This window comes from Ursus maritimus, unplaced genomic scaffold (assembly GCF_017311325.1).
Source record: "Ursus maritimus isolate PB19 unplaced genomic scaffold, ASM1731132v1 scaffold_27, whole genome shotgun sequence".
NCBI lineage: Eukaryota > Metazoa > Chordata > Mammalia > Carnivora > Ursidae > Ursus > Ursus maritimus.
This window is the reverse complement of record NW_024425230.1, coordinates 16782961-16799853: the sequence shown is the minus strand read 5'-3', so window position 1 is coordinate 16799853 and position 16893 is coordinate 16782961. Positions and strand designations below refer to the sequence as shown.

General features: G+C 43.4%; 1 long non-coding RNA gene across 1 annotated transcript; it reads left to right on the top strand.

The window, feature by feature from the left end:
• The first annotated feature begins 2556 nt into the window (after positions 1 to 2556).
• LOC103660017 lies at positions 2557 to 16226 on the top strand. Its single transcript, XR_567671.2, has 3 exons — positions 2557 to 4048; positions 5052 to 5264; positions 16114 to 16226. It is a non-coding gene; the product is annotated as an uncharacterized LOC103660017 (long non-coding RNA).
• Positions 16227 to 16893: the final 667 nt, after the last annotated feature.

The following is a 16893-nucleotide window of genomic DNA, read 5'->3' as shown; positions in this document are numbered from 1 at the left end:
TGCCTAAGTGTGAGTCCCGGTGTGTATCATGAAATGGACCTTGCATTCCGGGAACCTGGGTTTCCTGCGTCGCAGAATCCTTTTTGGCTGGAAAAGAGCAGAGACAGTTGTGTGGTCCATGCCTGGGAGAAAGAAGGGTGGGGAAGACAATGTCTGAGAGATGGGTCACTGGCTACTCCTTGGACTTGCATGGGAGTCTTGGAGGGGGGATGGGGAGGTCGTGGGGCTGTGAGCAGCAACCCTAGCAATGGCGCTAGTGGGGACGGCTTTGTGGAGGACTGTACATCAAAGCGGGGAACCGAAGCTGGCAGATGAACTTGAGGAAAGCACTTACACGCAAACGTGTGGCACCTCTTCCAGAAATAACCAGGTGAGACTCTTAATGGAATTGGAAATCCTAAATTAACAGCCCAGAGGAAATTTTAAGAGACATAGTTGATTACTGTAAATATGACCCACTTTACAGGAAACTTAGAGACCTAGGCCATGCGCCATGTGAAGAATGACAGAGGGAGGTTCAGGTTTCCAACATAGAAAACAGGTGTAAGAAGCCTGAGCGAAGTTTAGCAGAAATTGATGTCTCTTCCAAAATTCTAGTATTAGGGTCTCATTGAGTCTGACCGCAATGCCTGAGGCACCAATAGAATGTTCCAGAATCATATGCTTTCATGATTTGATCGTATGTAGTTCCTCTTTTTTTTTTTTTTTGCCTGCCTTAGATTAAAGAACTTCAACTTCATGATTTTGTTAAAGGAATTTTGGCAAGCAAGATAATGGACTATCCACAATTTACATAACCTTGCTTAAAAATCAATATTGCACATGCATGAAGTTCTCCCATGTAATTTTCACCGCATAGAGGATTTTCCCCCTGGGAAACTAGCCTAAAGGAAAGAGGATCAAGAGGAGAGACAGAAAGAATGAATGAGGTGATGGACACAGAAGAGCACAGAAGGTGAGGAGGAGGCCAGGACGTGGATGGAGGCCAAGTCAGAAGGGACAGCAGGTGGGGCACACAGAAGCATAAAAGAGGTCATCGTGAGAAATTCTAGGAAGACAGAAGGAGAGCAGGTTCGGAAATTCTGATTCCTCCAACAGGGGAAAACTGAAAAGGCGCAGAATCATGGATTATAGGCGTAGGTCCCCACCGTGCATTCCAACAGGTCAGAGGGAGACGGGATTCATGCCTGAGAATGCAGAAAGTTCATATCGATGTACATTCAGCACATCACAGTAGTTGGAGAAGATTCTAAGGAGGGAAATGGGGAACTGCATCTGATCAGGGAGGGACAGCCAGGTCTTTAATACCACAGGCCCAAGGAATGACCAAGGGTTCCAGAAGGGCGTCCGCCTAGCCTCTGCCCTCACTGTGACATCTCTGATGAGGGGACTGAATACCTACATTGAATCCTCTTGGCTTTGCCTCATTTCAATTAATGATGCTGTGGCAAGCAATCCACACAGGCTTTCCCGCAGTTTCCTGCAGGTGTGACCTGACCGCACCTAACTCAGGTCCCTGCGGGGGACCTCCTGCCTCCTGCCTCTGGAATTTCTGACTCTGCAGCATGGCACACCCAAAGAAGTGCTCAGTACTCACGAATGCCCCACTCTAAAACAGAGGGGAGTCCTTGCCCCGCAGGGGAAGCCCTGGACCATCAGGGGACAGAAACCTAGGATAAATGCTTTCCCCTTTCTTAGTCCTGGAGGATGATTCAGAGACACATTTCATGACTTCTCAGGCGATACCGTGTAAGTTCGCAGGAGTGAGGGCAAATTAGAGAATGAAAATACCTTTTTTTTTTCTTTTTAAATATTTTATTTATTTATCTGAGAGAGAGAGGAGGGGGAGGAACAGAGGGAGGAGAGAGAGACTCTCAAGCAGATTCCTTACTAAGCATGGAGCCCGTTGTGGGGCTTGATCCCAGAACCCTGAGATCATGACCTGAGCTGAAATCAAGAGTCGGGCACGCAGCTGACTGAGCCACCTGGGCAACCCTGCAAATAAATACCTCTTTGTGTTGGTTTCCTTAGTCTCCTCTCCCTCCCCCTGTCCCTCCGTCCTGCTCACTGGAATCATTCTCCGAAATAAACAACTCTGACATCAGCCTTTGTCTCAGGCTCTACTCCAGGCTAACACAGGCTAGGAAAATAATAGACTGAGAGAGAAGGAGATAAGGATCGCCTCCCTGGGAAGGCTTCTTTCACATCACCTATCACGGCGGGGAGCAGGGGTAGGAGATGCGTCAGGACAAATACTTTCTCCATCCTTCGCTTTGGAGGGGCAGAACATGCTTGGGGCAGGTTTCTCCCTGGTTCAGGACACTCCTTTTTTTCAGTCTTCCTGATCTTCAGAGATCATTTCACATAAAACACAGACTTTCAGACTTAAACATCCCATACGAGCGTCTCCAGACCAAAGACTCTCAGGTTCCCCTGGGCTTAGTTTTAAGACACAGTTTCCAGATCTGCTCACGGACTTGGTCTCTGGCCCATGAATGCAGATCTATTCATCAGTGTTCCCCTGAACTCGGTCTCCTGAGCACCGGACATCTCACCAGCTGTGGCCTGACTAAAGCAATTGCAGGGGAATTCTTGCCTCTTGTCTTGGAGATTTAGTTCTTGGTCAAATAATTGGGACCCGGATTGTTGAATGCACATCTTGGCTTTCAGGGAATTCAATTACAGTGTTGGAAGCACTAATTACCTGCTTTAAAAACCAACATTATTAGCCAAGAATAATTATTACGGCAAGGAAAGTAAAAACAATCAGGAAGGGGCACATCTTTAAAGCCACCTTCAATTTCAGCTCTCCTCCTAGCAGAGCGGGGAATGCACAAATCCCCCATTCTCCTCCTATTAAAACGGAAATCCTCAACAGCAAGCAATCTGCTACTGAATTCCATTTATATTTTTTACCTTTGGTGTGAATAGTAATTAGACATAGTGACAAAAACACAACATGTGGTGGTTCATACAACTTTCGGTATTTGTTATTTTAAACTCATTTTCAGGATATAAATGAGTTTCGGAGTTTGAGTTGTGATTGGTGGGTAACGCATGGCAAGTGTGTGCGTGCGTTTGTGTGTGTGTGTGTGTGTGTAGGGGGAGGTGGGTTTCATAGTGAGGCTTCGTGGTTACCATGACTACACCACGAAACTCCCCTGGCAACTTGAACAGTGTATGGGCAAAAGGAGGGTCTGAAAAATCACACAAATGAAATCAGAGGGGGTTACAAGTTCCCAAATTGGAAAACTATATTTCCTTAAATACCACTACCATCTGGGCACATTCTCTTTTAAGATTCTGTACTCCAGATGCATTTTTGTCAAACAAAGCAGAGTTATCTTTAGTAATATAACATGGAAGGAGCAGTGACTGAATGTAATAATTTAAGGAAATCTGGGAGTTGGCTCCACAGCGATGCTGGATTTAACTGGCATTGCTGGGGTCTCGGTGCCACATAAATAAAATATGCCCTCAAGGGGAGCAACCTTGTTGAATGAGGGGGGACGAGCTGGACAACGTGACGATTCTTGTTGTCCTCCCTCAGCCTTCACCTGCCCCAGCTCTTCTGGGCCCGCCTGGGCTCCTGAGCACGTCCCGGTCTTTGGGGAGACATAACAAAAGGAAGGAGGATGAGGACGAATCACTGCCTTGGGGCCTCGGGTTCTACACCCCCAAATCATCAGGTTTGGGTTAAAAAGTCTTCCAGATCTTTTGCTTGTCACTTTACATTTTCATTAATTACAAATGTTGTATAAGGTCAGTTGACTGAACAGAGACGTCTGGAATGATAGCGTGAGGACCTCCACTGATCCACTCACCAGTGAAACTGGTGCAAATGTTTTAAAAACCCAACCATTAAGAACCTCTGGGGATGGTCCTATGGGCAAACAGCAAGTGAAAAAAAAGCTTTTAGAAAAAAAAAAGAAAATTGGGTAAGAAAGGGCAGAGTTTGTAACATTTGAATCAAGACCACTTCCTTTCTCACCACTCCTGCTGCGCAAAGAGGAGACTGCAGTCCAGGCTCCACACAGCTAAGACCCAGGTGGGTGGGTGTGGGAGGTGGGGACTCCCTTCCTCTGCCCAGCCCCCACTTGTGGGACAATGTCCTACCTTGGGCGCTGTGTGCTGTCAGTACTGAGGTTGCCTTTGCCAAAGCTTATGAGGTGCTGGTTCCATATCAGGAAAGGCAAGCCAAGGAGACTTCATGCTGTACCCCCCCTCTCAACCCCCAACCAGGTGCCCAGCACACAGAGCCAAGTGTCACTCATAGCAAAGCTTGCCCTTCGCCTTACCCCCCAGCTCCAGAGATGTCACTCAGAGATTTGCTTAGGGGATAAAAAGACCATAAGACAGATAGCTCCTAATCTCTTCAGTCCAGTGTGGAGAAGTTCAAACCTAAGGGTGCTCTCAAGGACAGCTCTCAAGGAGACTCATGATAAGTTTTCAGGAGAGAACTGGGGAACAATGATAGCTGGGAGGAGACTTTCTGGGGTCCAAACGAGTATCAGACACAAACTCACAGAAACTGTTCTTCCAAAGGGTCACAATTTGATTGGATTAGCAGATAGAGCAATTTACATGCCAGGTATTGTTGAAAACAACAGACAAGGAGTAGAGTTTAACAGCTGGGCAAAGTCAGGGGAAGAGACAAAGAGAGCCCAACCAGTACCTTCATTATCCAGGCATGACTGTGGGATTCCCCAAATCCGCACCTCCCCGGGGAGCAACCCCAGCGGCTTGGCGCTGAGTGTGGGGTGGGGAGGCAGGGGTGGAATAGACTTCACTAAAATCCAGCTGGACACCAAAAAATAAGTTAATAACAAAACAAGCCTTGAAGGGGTACTGGTACCCAGAGTGGCTACAATTATATATAATCTCAAATGTCCAGTTACCAAAAAAAGTTACGAGGTCCATAAAGATATGGATCAGTATGACCTACACACTAGGGGAAAAAAAGAAGACAATAGAAACTGTTTGTGGGAGTGACCAGATGTTGGATTTAGAAAGAAAAGACTTCAAAGTAGCCTCTGTCCATATGTTCACAGAATTGAAGGAAACCATGATTAAAGAACTAAAGGAAAGCATGATGGCAACGTCATATCACATAGAGAATATTTGCAAAGACATAGAGATTATAACATATAGCTAAGTGGAAAGTCTGGAGCCGAAAAATACTTAACTGGAATAAAAATTTACTAACGAAAATGGAAAATGAGCAACATCGCCGAGAAACACGGAAGACCGTCGATCATACCAATGTATGTGTAGTGGGTGTACCAGGGGAGGGGAGAGAGAAAGGAGGAGAAAACTTGCAAAGAAAGAATGGCTTGGGGAGCCTGGGTGACTCAGTCAGTTAAGCATCTGACTTTTGATTTCGGCTCAGGTCGTGGTCTCAGGGCTGTGAGCGCGAGCCCCACAGCAGGGTCTGCCCTGAGTGTGGAGTCTGCTTGACATTCTCTCTCTCCCTCTCCCTCTGCACCTCCCTGCCCCTGCTCACGCTCTCTCTCTTTCTTAAATAAATAAATAAATAAATAAATACATAAAATATTTTAAAAATATAATGGCTTAGAAGTTGCGTAAGGGGCGCCTGGGTGGCACAGCGGTTAAGCGTCTGCCTTCGGCTCAGGGCGTGATCCCGGCGTTCTGGGATCGAGCCCCACATCAGGCTCCTCCGCTGTGAGCCTGCTTCTTCCTCTCCCACTCCCCCTGCTTGTGTTCCCTCTCTCGCTGGCTGTCTCTATCTCTGTCGAATAAATAAACAAAATCTTTAAAAAAAAAAAAAAGAAGTTGCGTAAGATTGTTGTAGCAAGGGAAGCAGTATGATGACGGATAAAGTAAATGCCGCTAATCTTTCACTCACAGCCGAGTTCCCTACCCACCCTCAGGCAGCCGGAGCGACTGTTTGGTGTGTATCCTTCCATACTTTTCTCTAACTCATGCAAAAATAAGCAAATATACATTATGTAGCTTTTTCGATCTCTATAACAGAGGGATAATGTCCATTGTTTGGATATGCCACAATTTATTTAGCTATTTCCCTATTCAACCATTTCCCCACTTCATCTTTAACAACTAGGATTCTGTGTATCTAATAGCAGACATTACTCTGTAAAATTTATTCCCAACCATGTCTAGTCCAATTTTAGAAGTGCAGGGAAATACTTGTGCTGCAATAGGTTTAATAGAATTCATCGTCACATGAATATTTAAGTGTGGGAGGTCAGAGTGGGAAAAGAGAAAGATGACAAAGATGAACTTATTCAGTATTCCATTTGGTTCAGCCCAATTTCCCATATATCAAGTGTGATTTTCGTAGAAGTTTAGACTGTGGGCTAGTATGGCACAGAAAAAAGCCTCTGGATTTGGAGTGAGTGGCTGAGTTTAAATTCTGATGTAGTCACCCTTTCCATTGACAATGGCCACAATAATGCTAAGTCACAACCAATCATGAAATCTCAATAAGGACTAATTTAGCTCATGTGTTTGTGGGACAGTGTGAAGGCTGGGTGTTTAGGGGGGAGACTGACCAAGGCTACTGACCAAGGCGTGGCTCAGTTGGGCTGCTCCACTTCATGTGTCTTCTTAGAACCAGAAAACTAGGCTGGTGATGGCAGAGATGCAAGAAACAAGCCCAATGACAACAGCACTTTTGCAGCCTCTGCCCGAGTCAAAGGGGTACTAACGTTACATGGCAACGGGAATGGATGTATGATCCTGTTATTGCGGTTGGAGTAAAGATTTGGAGCCAGCCCTCGGTTTACTGTAGTCGTTTGCTAGCAAGTTACTTTGTGTTATCTGAAAGAAGAAGATAATAGTACGTACCTTGTAATTTTGTTTCAAGCATTAATTGCAATATTGTCTGTGCACCCCTTGGCATGTAGGGCAAAATCGATGGCTATTAACTTCCTTGCTTTACAAAAGCTATCATGGAATATATGCTGTTTTATGTTCTAAATCTTATACAGTGTTGATCAAACTGAAAACATTTAAGAAAGTGTACACATAAATCAAAAAATTCTTTTCCCAACACACTAGTACAATAATGACTTTTACGACGCCTATTAAATACCACTCGCTATGCTAAAAGTACCATGGATAGTTTTGCATTGTTGCATCTGGAGTATATGGGATGCTCTGAATTTTGCTCTTTTACATTTTCTTACATCAGAACATCGTTTTACACTTTTTACGCTGTCTTCCTCATAATCCCTTTTGGAGGCTGTGTGATAGCTTACCATTCGGCTGGACCATAGGAGGTCAACTATTTCACGGAGCGGTTTAGTTACCTGGGCTAGCGTCCTGTTGGTTTCGGGGAAGTGGCCCCTGCTGAGTGATGGCAGGGACGGTCTCAGGGCATGGGGGTTCTTGAGCTCCTATAAATCCTCTCTTCCCTGAGCAGACAAGCGAGCGTGCAGGAGAAGTAATAAAGTCCTCAATGTTGTATTAGTGTGACTGTGCCCGAGGGAGGACAAACAAAGCCGTCTGCAGGTGCTGTCAATGACAATGACACATGCTGCCCGGCCGCAGCCCCACTGAGTTGATTCTGTGGTCTAAGATATTTTAGCCAGATGTAGGACTGAATCTGCGTGGCTTTGCAAACCCAACAAAGGAGCCATATTGCCTCATTTGTTAAATTGAAAAGCAGTAAGTGAAGTGGACCTAGTATTGGTTTAACAAGGGAGTAGCTCAAGTGTGGTGAGCAGCAGGTGAAGCCCATTCCCTGGGCAAGTTTCGTCCAATTAGGGACAGTTTGGGCAGCAAGTGGCTGGTCTTTGGGGGGGCTGGGCGGGGGGGCTCATGTGGCAAGCCACTGTTACTAGGACTAGTTCCATCACAAGCTTCCAGAAGCTCCCTGTCTAATTAGGGATTCAGTTTCGGCAGCAAAGGGAATTCTTTTGTTCAGGGTTGTCTGATAAATACTTTCTTGTGAACTGCCCAAGGTCTTGCGGATGTGAGACTGGCTCCTTGTGGGTCCCAATCTCTACTGTATCATAACCAGCTCTGCAGAAGTGATTACACCTTGTTTCAGGTCTGCCCAGGAAATTCAGACGATGCTCTGAGTATTCACCATATCTCTCATAAGCATCATTCAATTTCCCTGTGAAGCCTTTCTTCTGTTTTTGTGCCTCGACTTACAAGTATTGCAGTGGAGCCCTGTGTCAGGGGTTAAATGGTTTTATAACTATATAAAGTGTTACATAAGTGTGGCCAATATTGGGGTGCCTGGGGTGGCTCAGTGAGTGAAGGATCTGCCTTCAGCTCAGGTCGTGATCTCAGGGTCCTGGGATGGAGCCCCGCCCACATCAGGGTCCCTGCTCAGCAGGGAGTCTGCTTCTTTCTCTTCCTCTGCCCTTCCCTCCCCACCCCCCCCCCATGCTCGCTCTCTCAAATAAATAAATAAAATCTTTAAGTGTGGCCATTATTATCTTAAAACCTTAAGGAACATTCATTAAATGGATAATGCATGCAACATTCTAAGCATATAAGGATGTCGAATTGTACATGTTATCACTATTATTCTAAAATGTTCAGGTTTTATCTCCTTTTGGATGAGATGCCTGAGTGTTAATAGGGGCCTCAAGGAGATAAAGCCCTATCTGCCTTTTCTCCAACTGAGTGGCTTGACAGAGGAAAGTGTTCTGAGGTCACGTAAGTTTGAGAAATGCTGCATGGCTCTGTGTGTGTATGTGTGTGTGTGCGCATTTCTAATACATATTCAGACCATAGAGCTAATTGGCCCGAAAAACACACTTTGGAACGTTTCCCCATACCCTATTGAATGACAGTGGGAATTTCAGATGGGGAGAATCATCAGGGGAAGTAGAATTCTGATCTCTTTTCAAACAATGCTAATTCAGAAGCTGCCCTTTTCACCTCCAAGGAAAATGAAGGGGATTTATTAACATCTCCTCTGGGCCAGGCATTGATCCTGGCACTTTGGATACATTATTGCTAATAAAAATACGCTAATAGCTACCATTTACTGACCACCTAGAATGCGCCAGGCATTTCATATAAGTGAGTGATCTTTACCATCCTTAAATTTTTTGCCGAGTAGGCATTATCATCTCTAGAGGATGGAGGTTCCCAGGGCAAGCATGGGGAGCTAAGTTTCAAGCACAGTTTTGAAGACTTCGAAGCTTCTCTTGGTGAAACCCTGATGGGAGAATTTGGCATTTCCAGCAGCACTTAAAGAAGGCTAGGGAAGGGAAGAGGAAGGGAGGAGGAAAAGAAGTCATCATCATAGCAGATGTTCATGTTCATTTTACAATTTAGAAGATGTTTCCCCACGCAGTTTCCCATTTGACTCCAAGTGTACCAGATCTGGGCCCAACCTCCCTTTCCAGCCTCCACTTGCACAGTGCTCCCTGCCTTCCCTGAGCACCCGTCCAGTTCTTCCAGACAGTATCAATTGTGCCACCTTCTTTGTGCCACAGGATTTTGTTCAAATTTATTTATTGCAGTTATCACATTGAATCATAATTGCTGGTTAAAAGAGCGAATAGAGGAACACATAGCAGCTCTTTTAGGCAGGCATTCGTTCTTTCTTGCCTTTCGTTTCCATGTTTTCGAATAATGGTTGTGAAGCTTGGAGAGATCCAGTGACTTGTCCAAGGTCATATAAGTGGTCAGTGGTGGAACTGGGGGTTCAGCCTTGAGTTTAGGAACTAGGGACACCAACCCAGAAGAATTACAGTGATGAGTTCAGTTTCCATAAACCCTTTACCCAGTCTCTTCCCTGAAGGAGCATGACTTTTAAGGCAGGATTGATGAGCTTAACATGACAACTCTTATAAGATGAGTGAATTTAAAAAGTAGCTATAACTTCCTATTTATATGCCTCACAGAGTTTATAACCACCCCCATTCTAGCCACTTCAACAATTAATATCAAGAGGGCCACATGGTCATAACATATTTGTTTCCTAACTAGTTGAGGTAAGGAAGTGTATCTTCTGGAGGTCTTTGAATTGAGTGAAAGGTCCTGCTACAGATCTCTCATGATCACCCTCTCTACTTAGTGCTTTCCTGAGACAGGCCTCCTCTTTCTCCTCTTTAGTTATGGTGTAAAATTTTGGACTTTTATACCTTACAAGAGGACAATTAAGAAAATCAATTGGGGGCACCTGTCTGGCTCACTTGGAAGGACATGTGACTCGATCTCAGGGTCTTGAATTTGAGCCCCACGTTGGTATAGAGATTACTTAAGTAGATAAAAACTTTTAAAAAATCAATTGAAGTCAAATTTTGAAGGCAGTGATCCCATAGACGAACAAAGGATGTTTGTCACAATGGCAGCTAAAGGCTAATATTGCCTAAACGCTTATTTTAGGCCACAGGACTGACGGCAGGATCCCAACCTAGGAGGCTGTGGTTAGACAAAAGCTTCCCCTACTCCTGTGTTTTCTTGAAATATTCCCTCTGCAGGCTGGCTTAAGTTTCAGGTCTTCAGTCCGATGGGGCAGTGAGATAGAGCACAGCAGCCAAAGGAGACAGGCTGCCTGGTTTTCCCTGGGAAATCTGGAGTCTAAAGCCATATTAGCAAGAGTCATAATATTAACTATAGCTGTGACTTGTATGGCAAGTCTTCTGTTTTTTTTTTTTTTTCTTTTTGTAACTTTACTTTGGAGATAAGGAGGAAAGCATTACACCCAGATTACGGTTTATCAGTTCTAGGAAGCACCTGTTAGAGCAGCGTCTCACACTCTTCTGGACAGTGGAAAACATAGCATAATCTTGGTTTGGGAAGCGATGACACATGGCCACTCTTGGGAGCAGCTCCAGGCCTGGCCCGTGGATCTTCCTTGTCCAACAGCACTAAGCCTGGAGACTTGTCTTCTGATTGCCTCGTTGGGACCCTGGGAATGTGGCTTAAGACTTCTTGAGAAGATCCAAACAGAAGCTTGACTTTTTTATTCATTCTTCCCCCCCCCCCCTTGTCTTAAACTGCTTCTTCTGAGATCTCAGTTGTCCATTGGGGTCTGGCGCCCTCCTGTGATGGGGTTGGGTCCTTGAATGTGCAGCCGTCATTGGAGGCTGAGGTATCGTTTTCTCCTGAAGCCAGAAGCTCAGAGCTGAACTGGAGAATGAGCCCGGTGGGGCCTGGGCTAACCTGTCTCTTTCGTTAATTCTTCTTACTGACTGTGGGCCTTACGCACGGTTCAGACTTTGACCTGCAATTTCACTAAACCTTTTTTTTTTCTTTTTCAAGAACTGAACATCTTGGGTATTACATCTCAGATGAAGACTTTTATGGCCCTATATTTTTTACGTAAAAACAAAGCCTAAGTAACTAGAGAACTCTGGGTATAGCTCAATGACACCTACACGAATGCTGACCCTTGAGAGAAGTTGCCTTGGGTGGACACACTATTATTTAGAAACATTCAGGTACAAGTGGAAGAAAACCACTCTAGCTAAATTAGACAAAAGAGGGATTTATTTTAAGGATACTGGGATGTCTCACAGAACCCGAGAACACAAATATGACTAGTTCCTGAGATCAGAAACACAGATGCTCTCAGAATTCAATTTCTATTTCTTTTATCTCTGATTTTCTCTCTCCCTTCCTTTCCTCCCTTCCTCCCTTCCTCCCTTCCTTCCTTCATCGAGGGAGAGAAGGGCTGAGGTGCAGAGGGAGAGGAAGAGAGAGAATCTTAAGCAGGCTCCATGCTCAGTGCTCATGGAACCCAACAAGGAGCTGGATCTCACAACCCTGGCATCACAACCTCAGCCAAAATCAAGAGTTGAACACTTACCCAACTGCGCCACCCAGGCACCCTCTGATTCTCTCTACATATCAGTTTCTTTCTTCCCCCTTTTTTATGTGTGAGTGGTCCCTCCATTTCTTTAGTCTCCATTATAGGAAAGTAGAATATTAATCCAGCCTGCACACCCCATCCTACAGTAAACCACTCAAGGACTGACTGACTTTCTTTCTTGGTTCTAGTTTGCAAGGTTCCCACCCCAGCCCTTTGCTTGGCTTAACTCAGGAGAGGTGCCTGACTCATGGGGCTCTCCTGGTAGCCATCTGGATGGAGCTGTCAGATGGCGGTAGGTGGTTGTCAGAAGAAGGGCGAAGGTGTTGGGAAAATGAAAAATAAGCATGAAAACCAGCAACTTGTCAATGTATTTGAGTGAACACTGAATTCATTCGTTCGGCTAAGTCAGGTCAATCCATTTTCCTAGGAAGTGAGCAGTTGTGGGTTTTTTAACTCTGTGAGCTATATGCCTCTATTATTAATTGAATTTAGTTACTTCAAGAAATCAATTCCTTTATAAGATAACCATTTATTTAAAACCTATCTATTCACAGTGTCCTTTTCCTTAAGAAGCGTGCAGTAATAGCAAGCACACAGGGCTCGCTCGGCCCTCTGCACTGACTTCTGTCCTCTATGTGGGGACATGCATACTCATTCTGGTGCCCGCAACCACCACATGAAGAAACTGAGGCACAGAGAGTTCAAAGTATTTGCCCAGGGTCAAGAGATAATTAGTGGTGGAGCTTGGCATGCAAGGTATATAATCAAAGCGGGGAGAGAAGACGTATTCAAATTAATAGAGAATAATGCAACAAAGAGTGGGGTAGAGTGACTGTTTTTTTTTTTTTTAAAGATTTTATTTATTTATTCGACAGAGATAGAGATGGCCAGCGAGAGAGGGAACACAAGCAGGGGGAGTGGGAGAGGAAGAAGCAGGCTCATAGCGGAGGAGCCTGATGTGGGGCTCGATCCCACAACGCTGGGATCACGCCCTGAGCTGAAGGCAGACGCTTCACCGCTGTGCCACCCAGGCGCCCCAGAGTGACTGTTTTTTAAGCAAATTTGGAGAGATTTAAGAACCATATGAACCAGTAACATTACTCTACATCGATTTCCACACACATCAATGTTTTCTGAGCTATCTATAAGGTGCCCATTGATTCAGGAAGGTTATTTTCATAATCAGGACCTTGCTTGTGGCCTAAGCACCTCTACTTACTCGAATGTGAATTTGTTGTTGTCGTAAATAATAGAATCATAGACGTCGTCTAGCCTCATTCAACCTGCTCATTTTACAGATGGGGAAAAACAGCAACCACAACAACAACAGTAACAGCAACAAACAAACCTTGGGGCCCAGAATGCTTAGAGCCCACAGTTACTGAGTGCCAGGTCCTAGTTTTCAGAATACACTGGAATGTATTTGCATTAAATTACTTTCTATTGTGTTATGTCAATATCCGCTTCATTTCAGCTTTCTCATTTCAAGGCAGATATAACGACATTTCTATTCCTACCAAAAATAGAAGTTGTTGAGGATAAAATGAACATAAATCGAAAGACATTGTTACAGATTAAAATGTGACAGAATCTTCAATGCTATTATCATCACCATTGATTTCAGCCTAAGACCTATCCTCCTGCCTGTTGGATAAGCTTCGGTCAGCGATTGTGATGCCGGGAGGGTCTTTAGAGGTCATTTCTTGGAGCCCTCATTTTACAGATGAGGACACAGAGGCCCAGAGAGGCCTCTGTGACTTGCAGAAGGTCACGTTTAATCAAAAAAATTCTTCAATATTGGACTTCTGTAAGGATGAACATCTTGTGAACCGACTCCCTTGAAATGCCTGCACAAAATCAAGCTGAGGCTGTTGTCTATTTCACATATAATTTCCCCTCTGGTATTTGACATTACAAATGAAAGCACAAGGCCAGATGCTTAATTGCTTCTAAATGGAGGCTGGGAAATGATAAGCAACTTTTTGCCATCTTTTCTGTGGGTCATTGTGTCTTTTCCAAAGTCATTGTATTTTCATTGTTTGTTAGCTGATTTCCAAACTGGGAATTATGAAAACAATCGTCTAAGGCATTAGAATGACTTACGGCAAACTATAATATAGCATTGCTAGATTTTTCAGGCATTGTACTTTACCTTACATCTCCATTTGGTACGCAATTAAATGACCATAACTGGCATATTTCTAGTCGACTCCCAGCACAACAAAAAGCTGTACATGGAAAGAAAAAGACTATTCCTAGCCAGGTACTCCTTGACAGTCTGATTTTCTCTCCTTCTTTAACAAGCAGAGTTTATTCCTCTCATATAATAAATGGCGTTCAGGAGCATTACAGAAAAATTAGAGAATATTTTAAAATGTAGGAAGAAGAAAAAATACCCATGATCTCACCATTCAGAGAAAATCTCCTCTGTGATTTCAGTCATTTTATACCACTTTCTTCTTTTTTTTTTTTTTTACATTGTTATGGTGATAAAAGTATATAAAACATATGTGTGTAGGGGCGCCTGGGTGGCTCAGTCATTAAGCGTCTGCCTTGGGCTCAGGGTGTGATCCCGGCGTTCTGGGATCGAGTCCTGCATCAGGCTGCTCTGCTGGGAGCCTGCTTCTTCCTCTCCCACTCCCCCTGCTTGTGTTCCCTCTCTCGCTGGCTGTCTCTCTCTCTGTCGAATAAATAAATAAAATCTTAGAACAAACAAACATGCGTATAGCTTAACATATAGTAATAAAACTTAATGAATATTACCAAATCAAACATTTGTTTTAACACCAATTACCCATCATTTGGGTCAGGAAATACAGTATTATAAGCACCTCAGAAAATACCTCCATGGGTCTTGTGATTGCAACCTCCTCCCTTCCTTTTGGATAATCATTGTAAATTTTTAGCTTCTCTGTATAGTTTTACTGCCTATACAGGTGTCCTTAAACTATATATTAATTGTAACACTTGTTACAATGAATGAACCACTATTGATACGTTATTATTAACTAAAGTCCATAGTTTATTCATATTTTCTTAGTTTTCATCTAGTGCCCTTCTTCTGTTCCAGAATCCCTTCTACGATCCCACATTACGTTTAATTGTCATGCCTCCCTCCTAAGGCTTCTCTTGGCTGTGACAGTTTTTTAGACTTTCCTGGGTTTTTTTTGTTTTGTTTTGTTTTTGGTTTTTTTGGTTTTTATTCATTTATTTATTTTAGAGAGAGAGTGAGCGGGGGGAGGAGCAGAGGGGCTGGGGAAGAACCTCAAGCAGACTTTGCACTGGGCGTGGAGACCGATGTAGGGCTCCCTCTCAGGATCCTGAGATTCCAACCTGAGCCTAAACCAAGAGTTGGATGTTCAACTGACTGAGCTACCCAGGCGCCCCCAGACTTTCCTTGTTTTTGATGACCTTGACCGTTTTGAGGACTACTGGTCAGGTATTTTGTAGGACATCCCTCCATTAGAACTTTTTTTGATGTTTTTATCATGATTTGACTGGAGTTATGGGTTTTAGGGAGGAAGATTGCAGAGACCTAGTGATACCGTCATCATGTCATCTAAAAAATGTACGTACCATTCAGGTGATTTGTGACTATTGATGTTGACCTTGGTCACCTGGCTAAGGTCATATGCATCGTTCCACCACTATGAAGTTACTCTTTTTCCCTTCTTTCCACACTGTCTTCTTTGGAAGGAGCATATTATGGGCCGTTCACACCTAAACAGTGGGAAGGTATATTGCCCCTCCTTCAGGGTTGAGTAGCTACAGACATTATTTGGAATTCTTCTGTACAGATTTATCTCTAATTTTCCATTTATTAATTTATTTGATTACACATTTACGTCAGTACTGATTCATGGATATTTATTTTGTATTTTGAGCTATAATACAATACTACTTCATTGCTCAAATTATGGCATCTTTGGCCATTGGGAGCCCTTTCAGTCATCTCCTGTGTCTCCTTGACGTACTCTTATCAATGTGTGTGTGTGTGTGTGGGTGGGTGTTTGAACACTTCCTTACTTCTTGGCAATACAAGGTATTCCAGGTTCATCTTGCATATTTCCTTTGCTGTTCCTAGAATCAACCGTGTCTCCAAACAGCCCTGGCTCCTTTTAATGGAGAATGATATTAGGAGTGAAAATCTGGGCTCTACGTGTGCTTATTGCTACTGAAGAATCATTTATTTTACTTTCCTTAGCTGACAGAGAAAAGAAACATGTGTGTATATATTAGCTGGTATACACTTATCTATAAATATTGCTATTATGTGAACATACGTATTTATATTAAGCTAAACATGAATTCTTACTGGTGTCTCCAACTTTTGTGCCTTGCTGTAGATCATTCCAGCTTCTTCCCTTGCTTATCCGTAAACTCAGACTCCAACAGTGAGAAACCCGACTCCCAGTATCCATCCATTTGCTTAAGTGTTCAGTTGCTGTTTGTATGCATGTAAGTATCAAGTTGTTAATCTAGGCATTCTATTTTCATTCTATTATTTTCCCCTGACTGTGCTAGTAGTTACCATAGAAATCACAACGTGCACACCTAACTTATTAAAAATTAAAACTTAATAAATTTTTTCCCCTTCTCCTTGATAGACCTTAGAATACTTCAACTTCAGTTTCCCTCCCCTTACCTTATTATTTTGTGGTATCTTAACTCTCCAGGGATGTGCTTCTGTGGGTCATGCATATGTGTACATGTGTGACATTATTTATACACATCTATGTGGTGTGTACTTACAACGTATTTACCACTGTCTTTGCTCTTCATTCCCTCTTACATATCAGCTTCCCATCTGGGATCCCTTTCCTTTTGTTTGAAATATATCCTTTGTCAGTGAGATGCTTGATCATGAATTTGATGTTGGAGTGTTTGAAAAATGTTTACTTCGCCCTTGTTCTCCAAAGATAATTTTGCCGAGGATAGAATTTTAAGCTTGTATTAATTTTCTTTCAGTACATGGGGATTTCATTGTTGCTGTTGAAGTCAGTTATTGATCCATTGTTAAACTTTGCAACTAATCTAACCTTATTCATCTTTTATCAGTTTTCTCTCTCTCTTTTCCTTTCTTTCTTCTTTCTTTCTTTCTTTCTTTCTTTCTTTCTTTCTTTCTT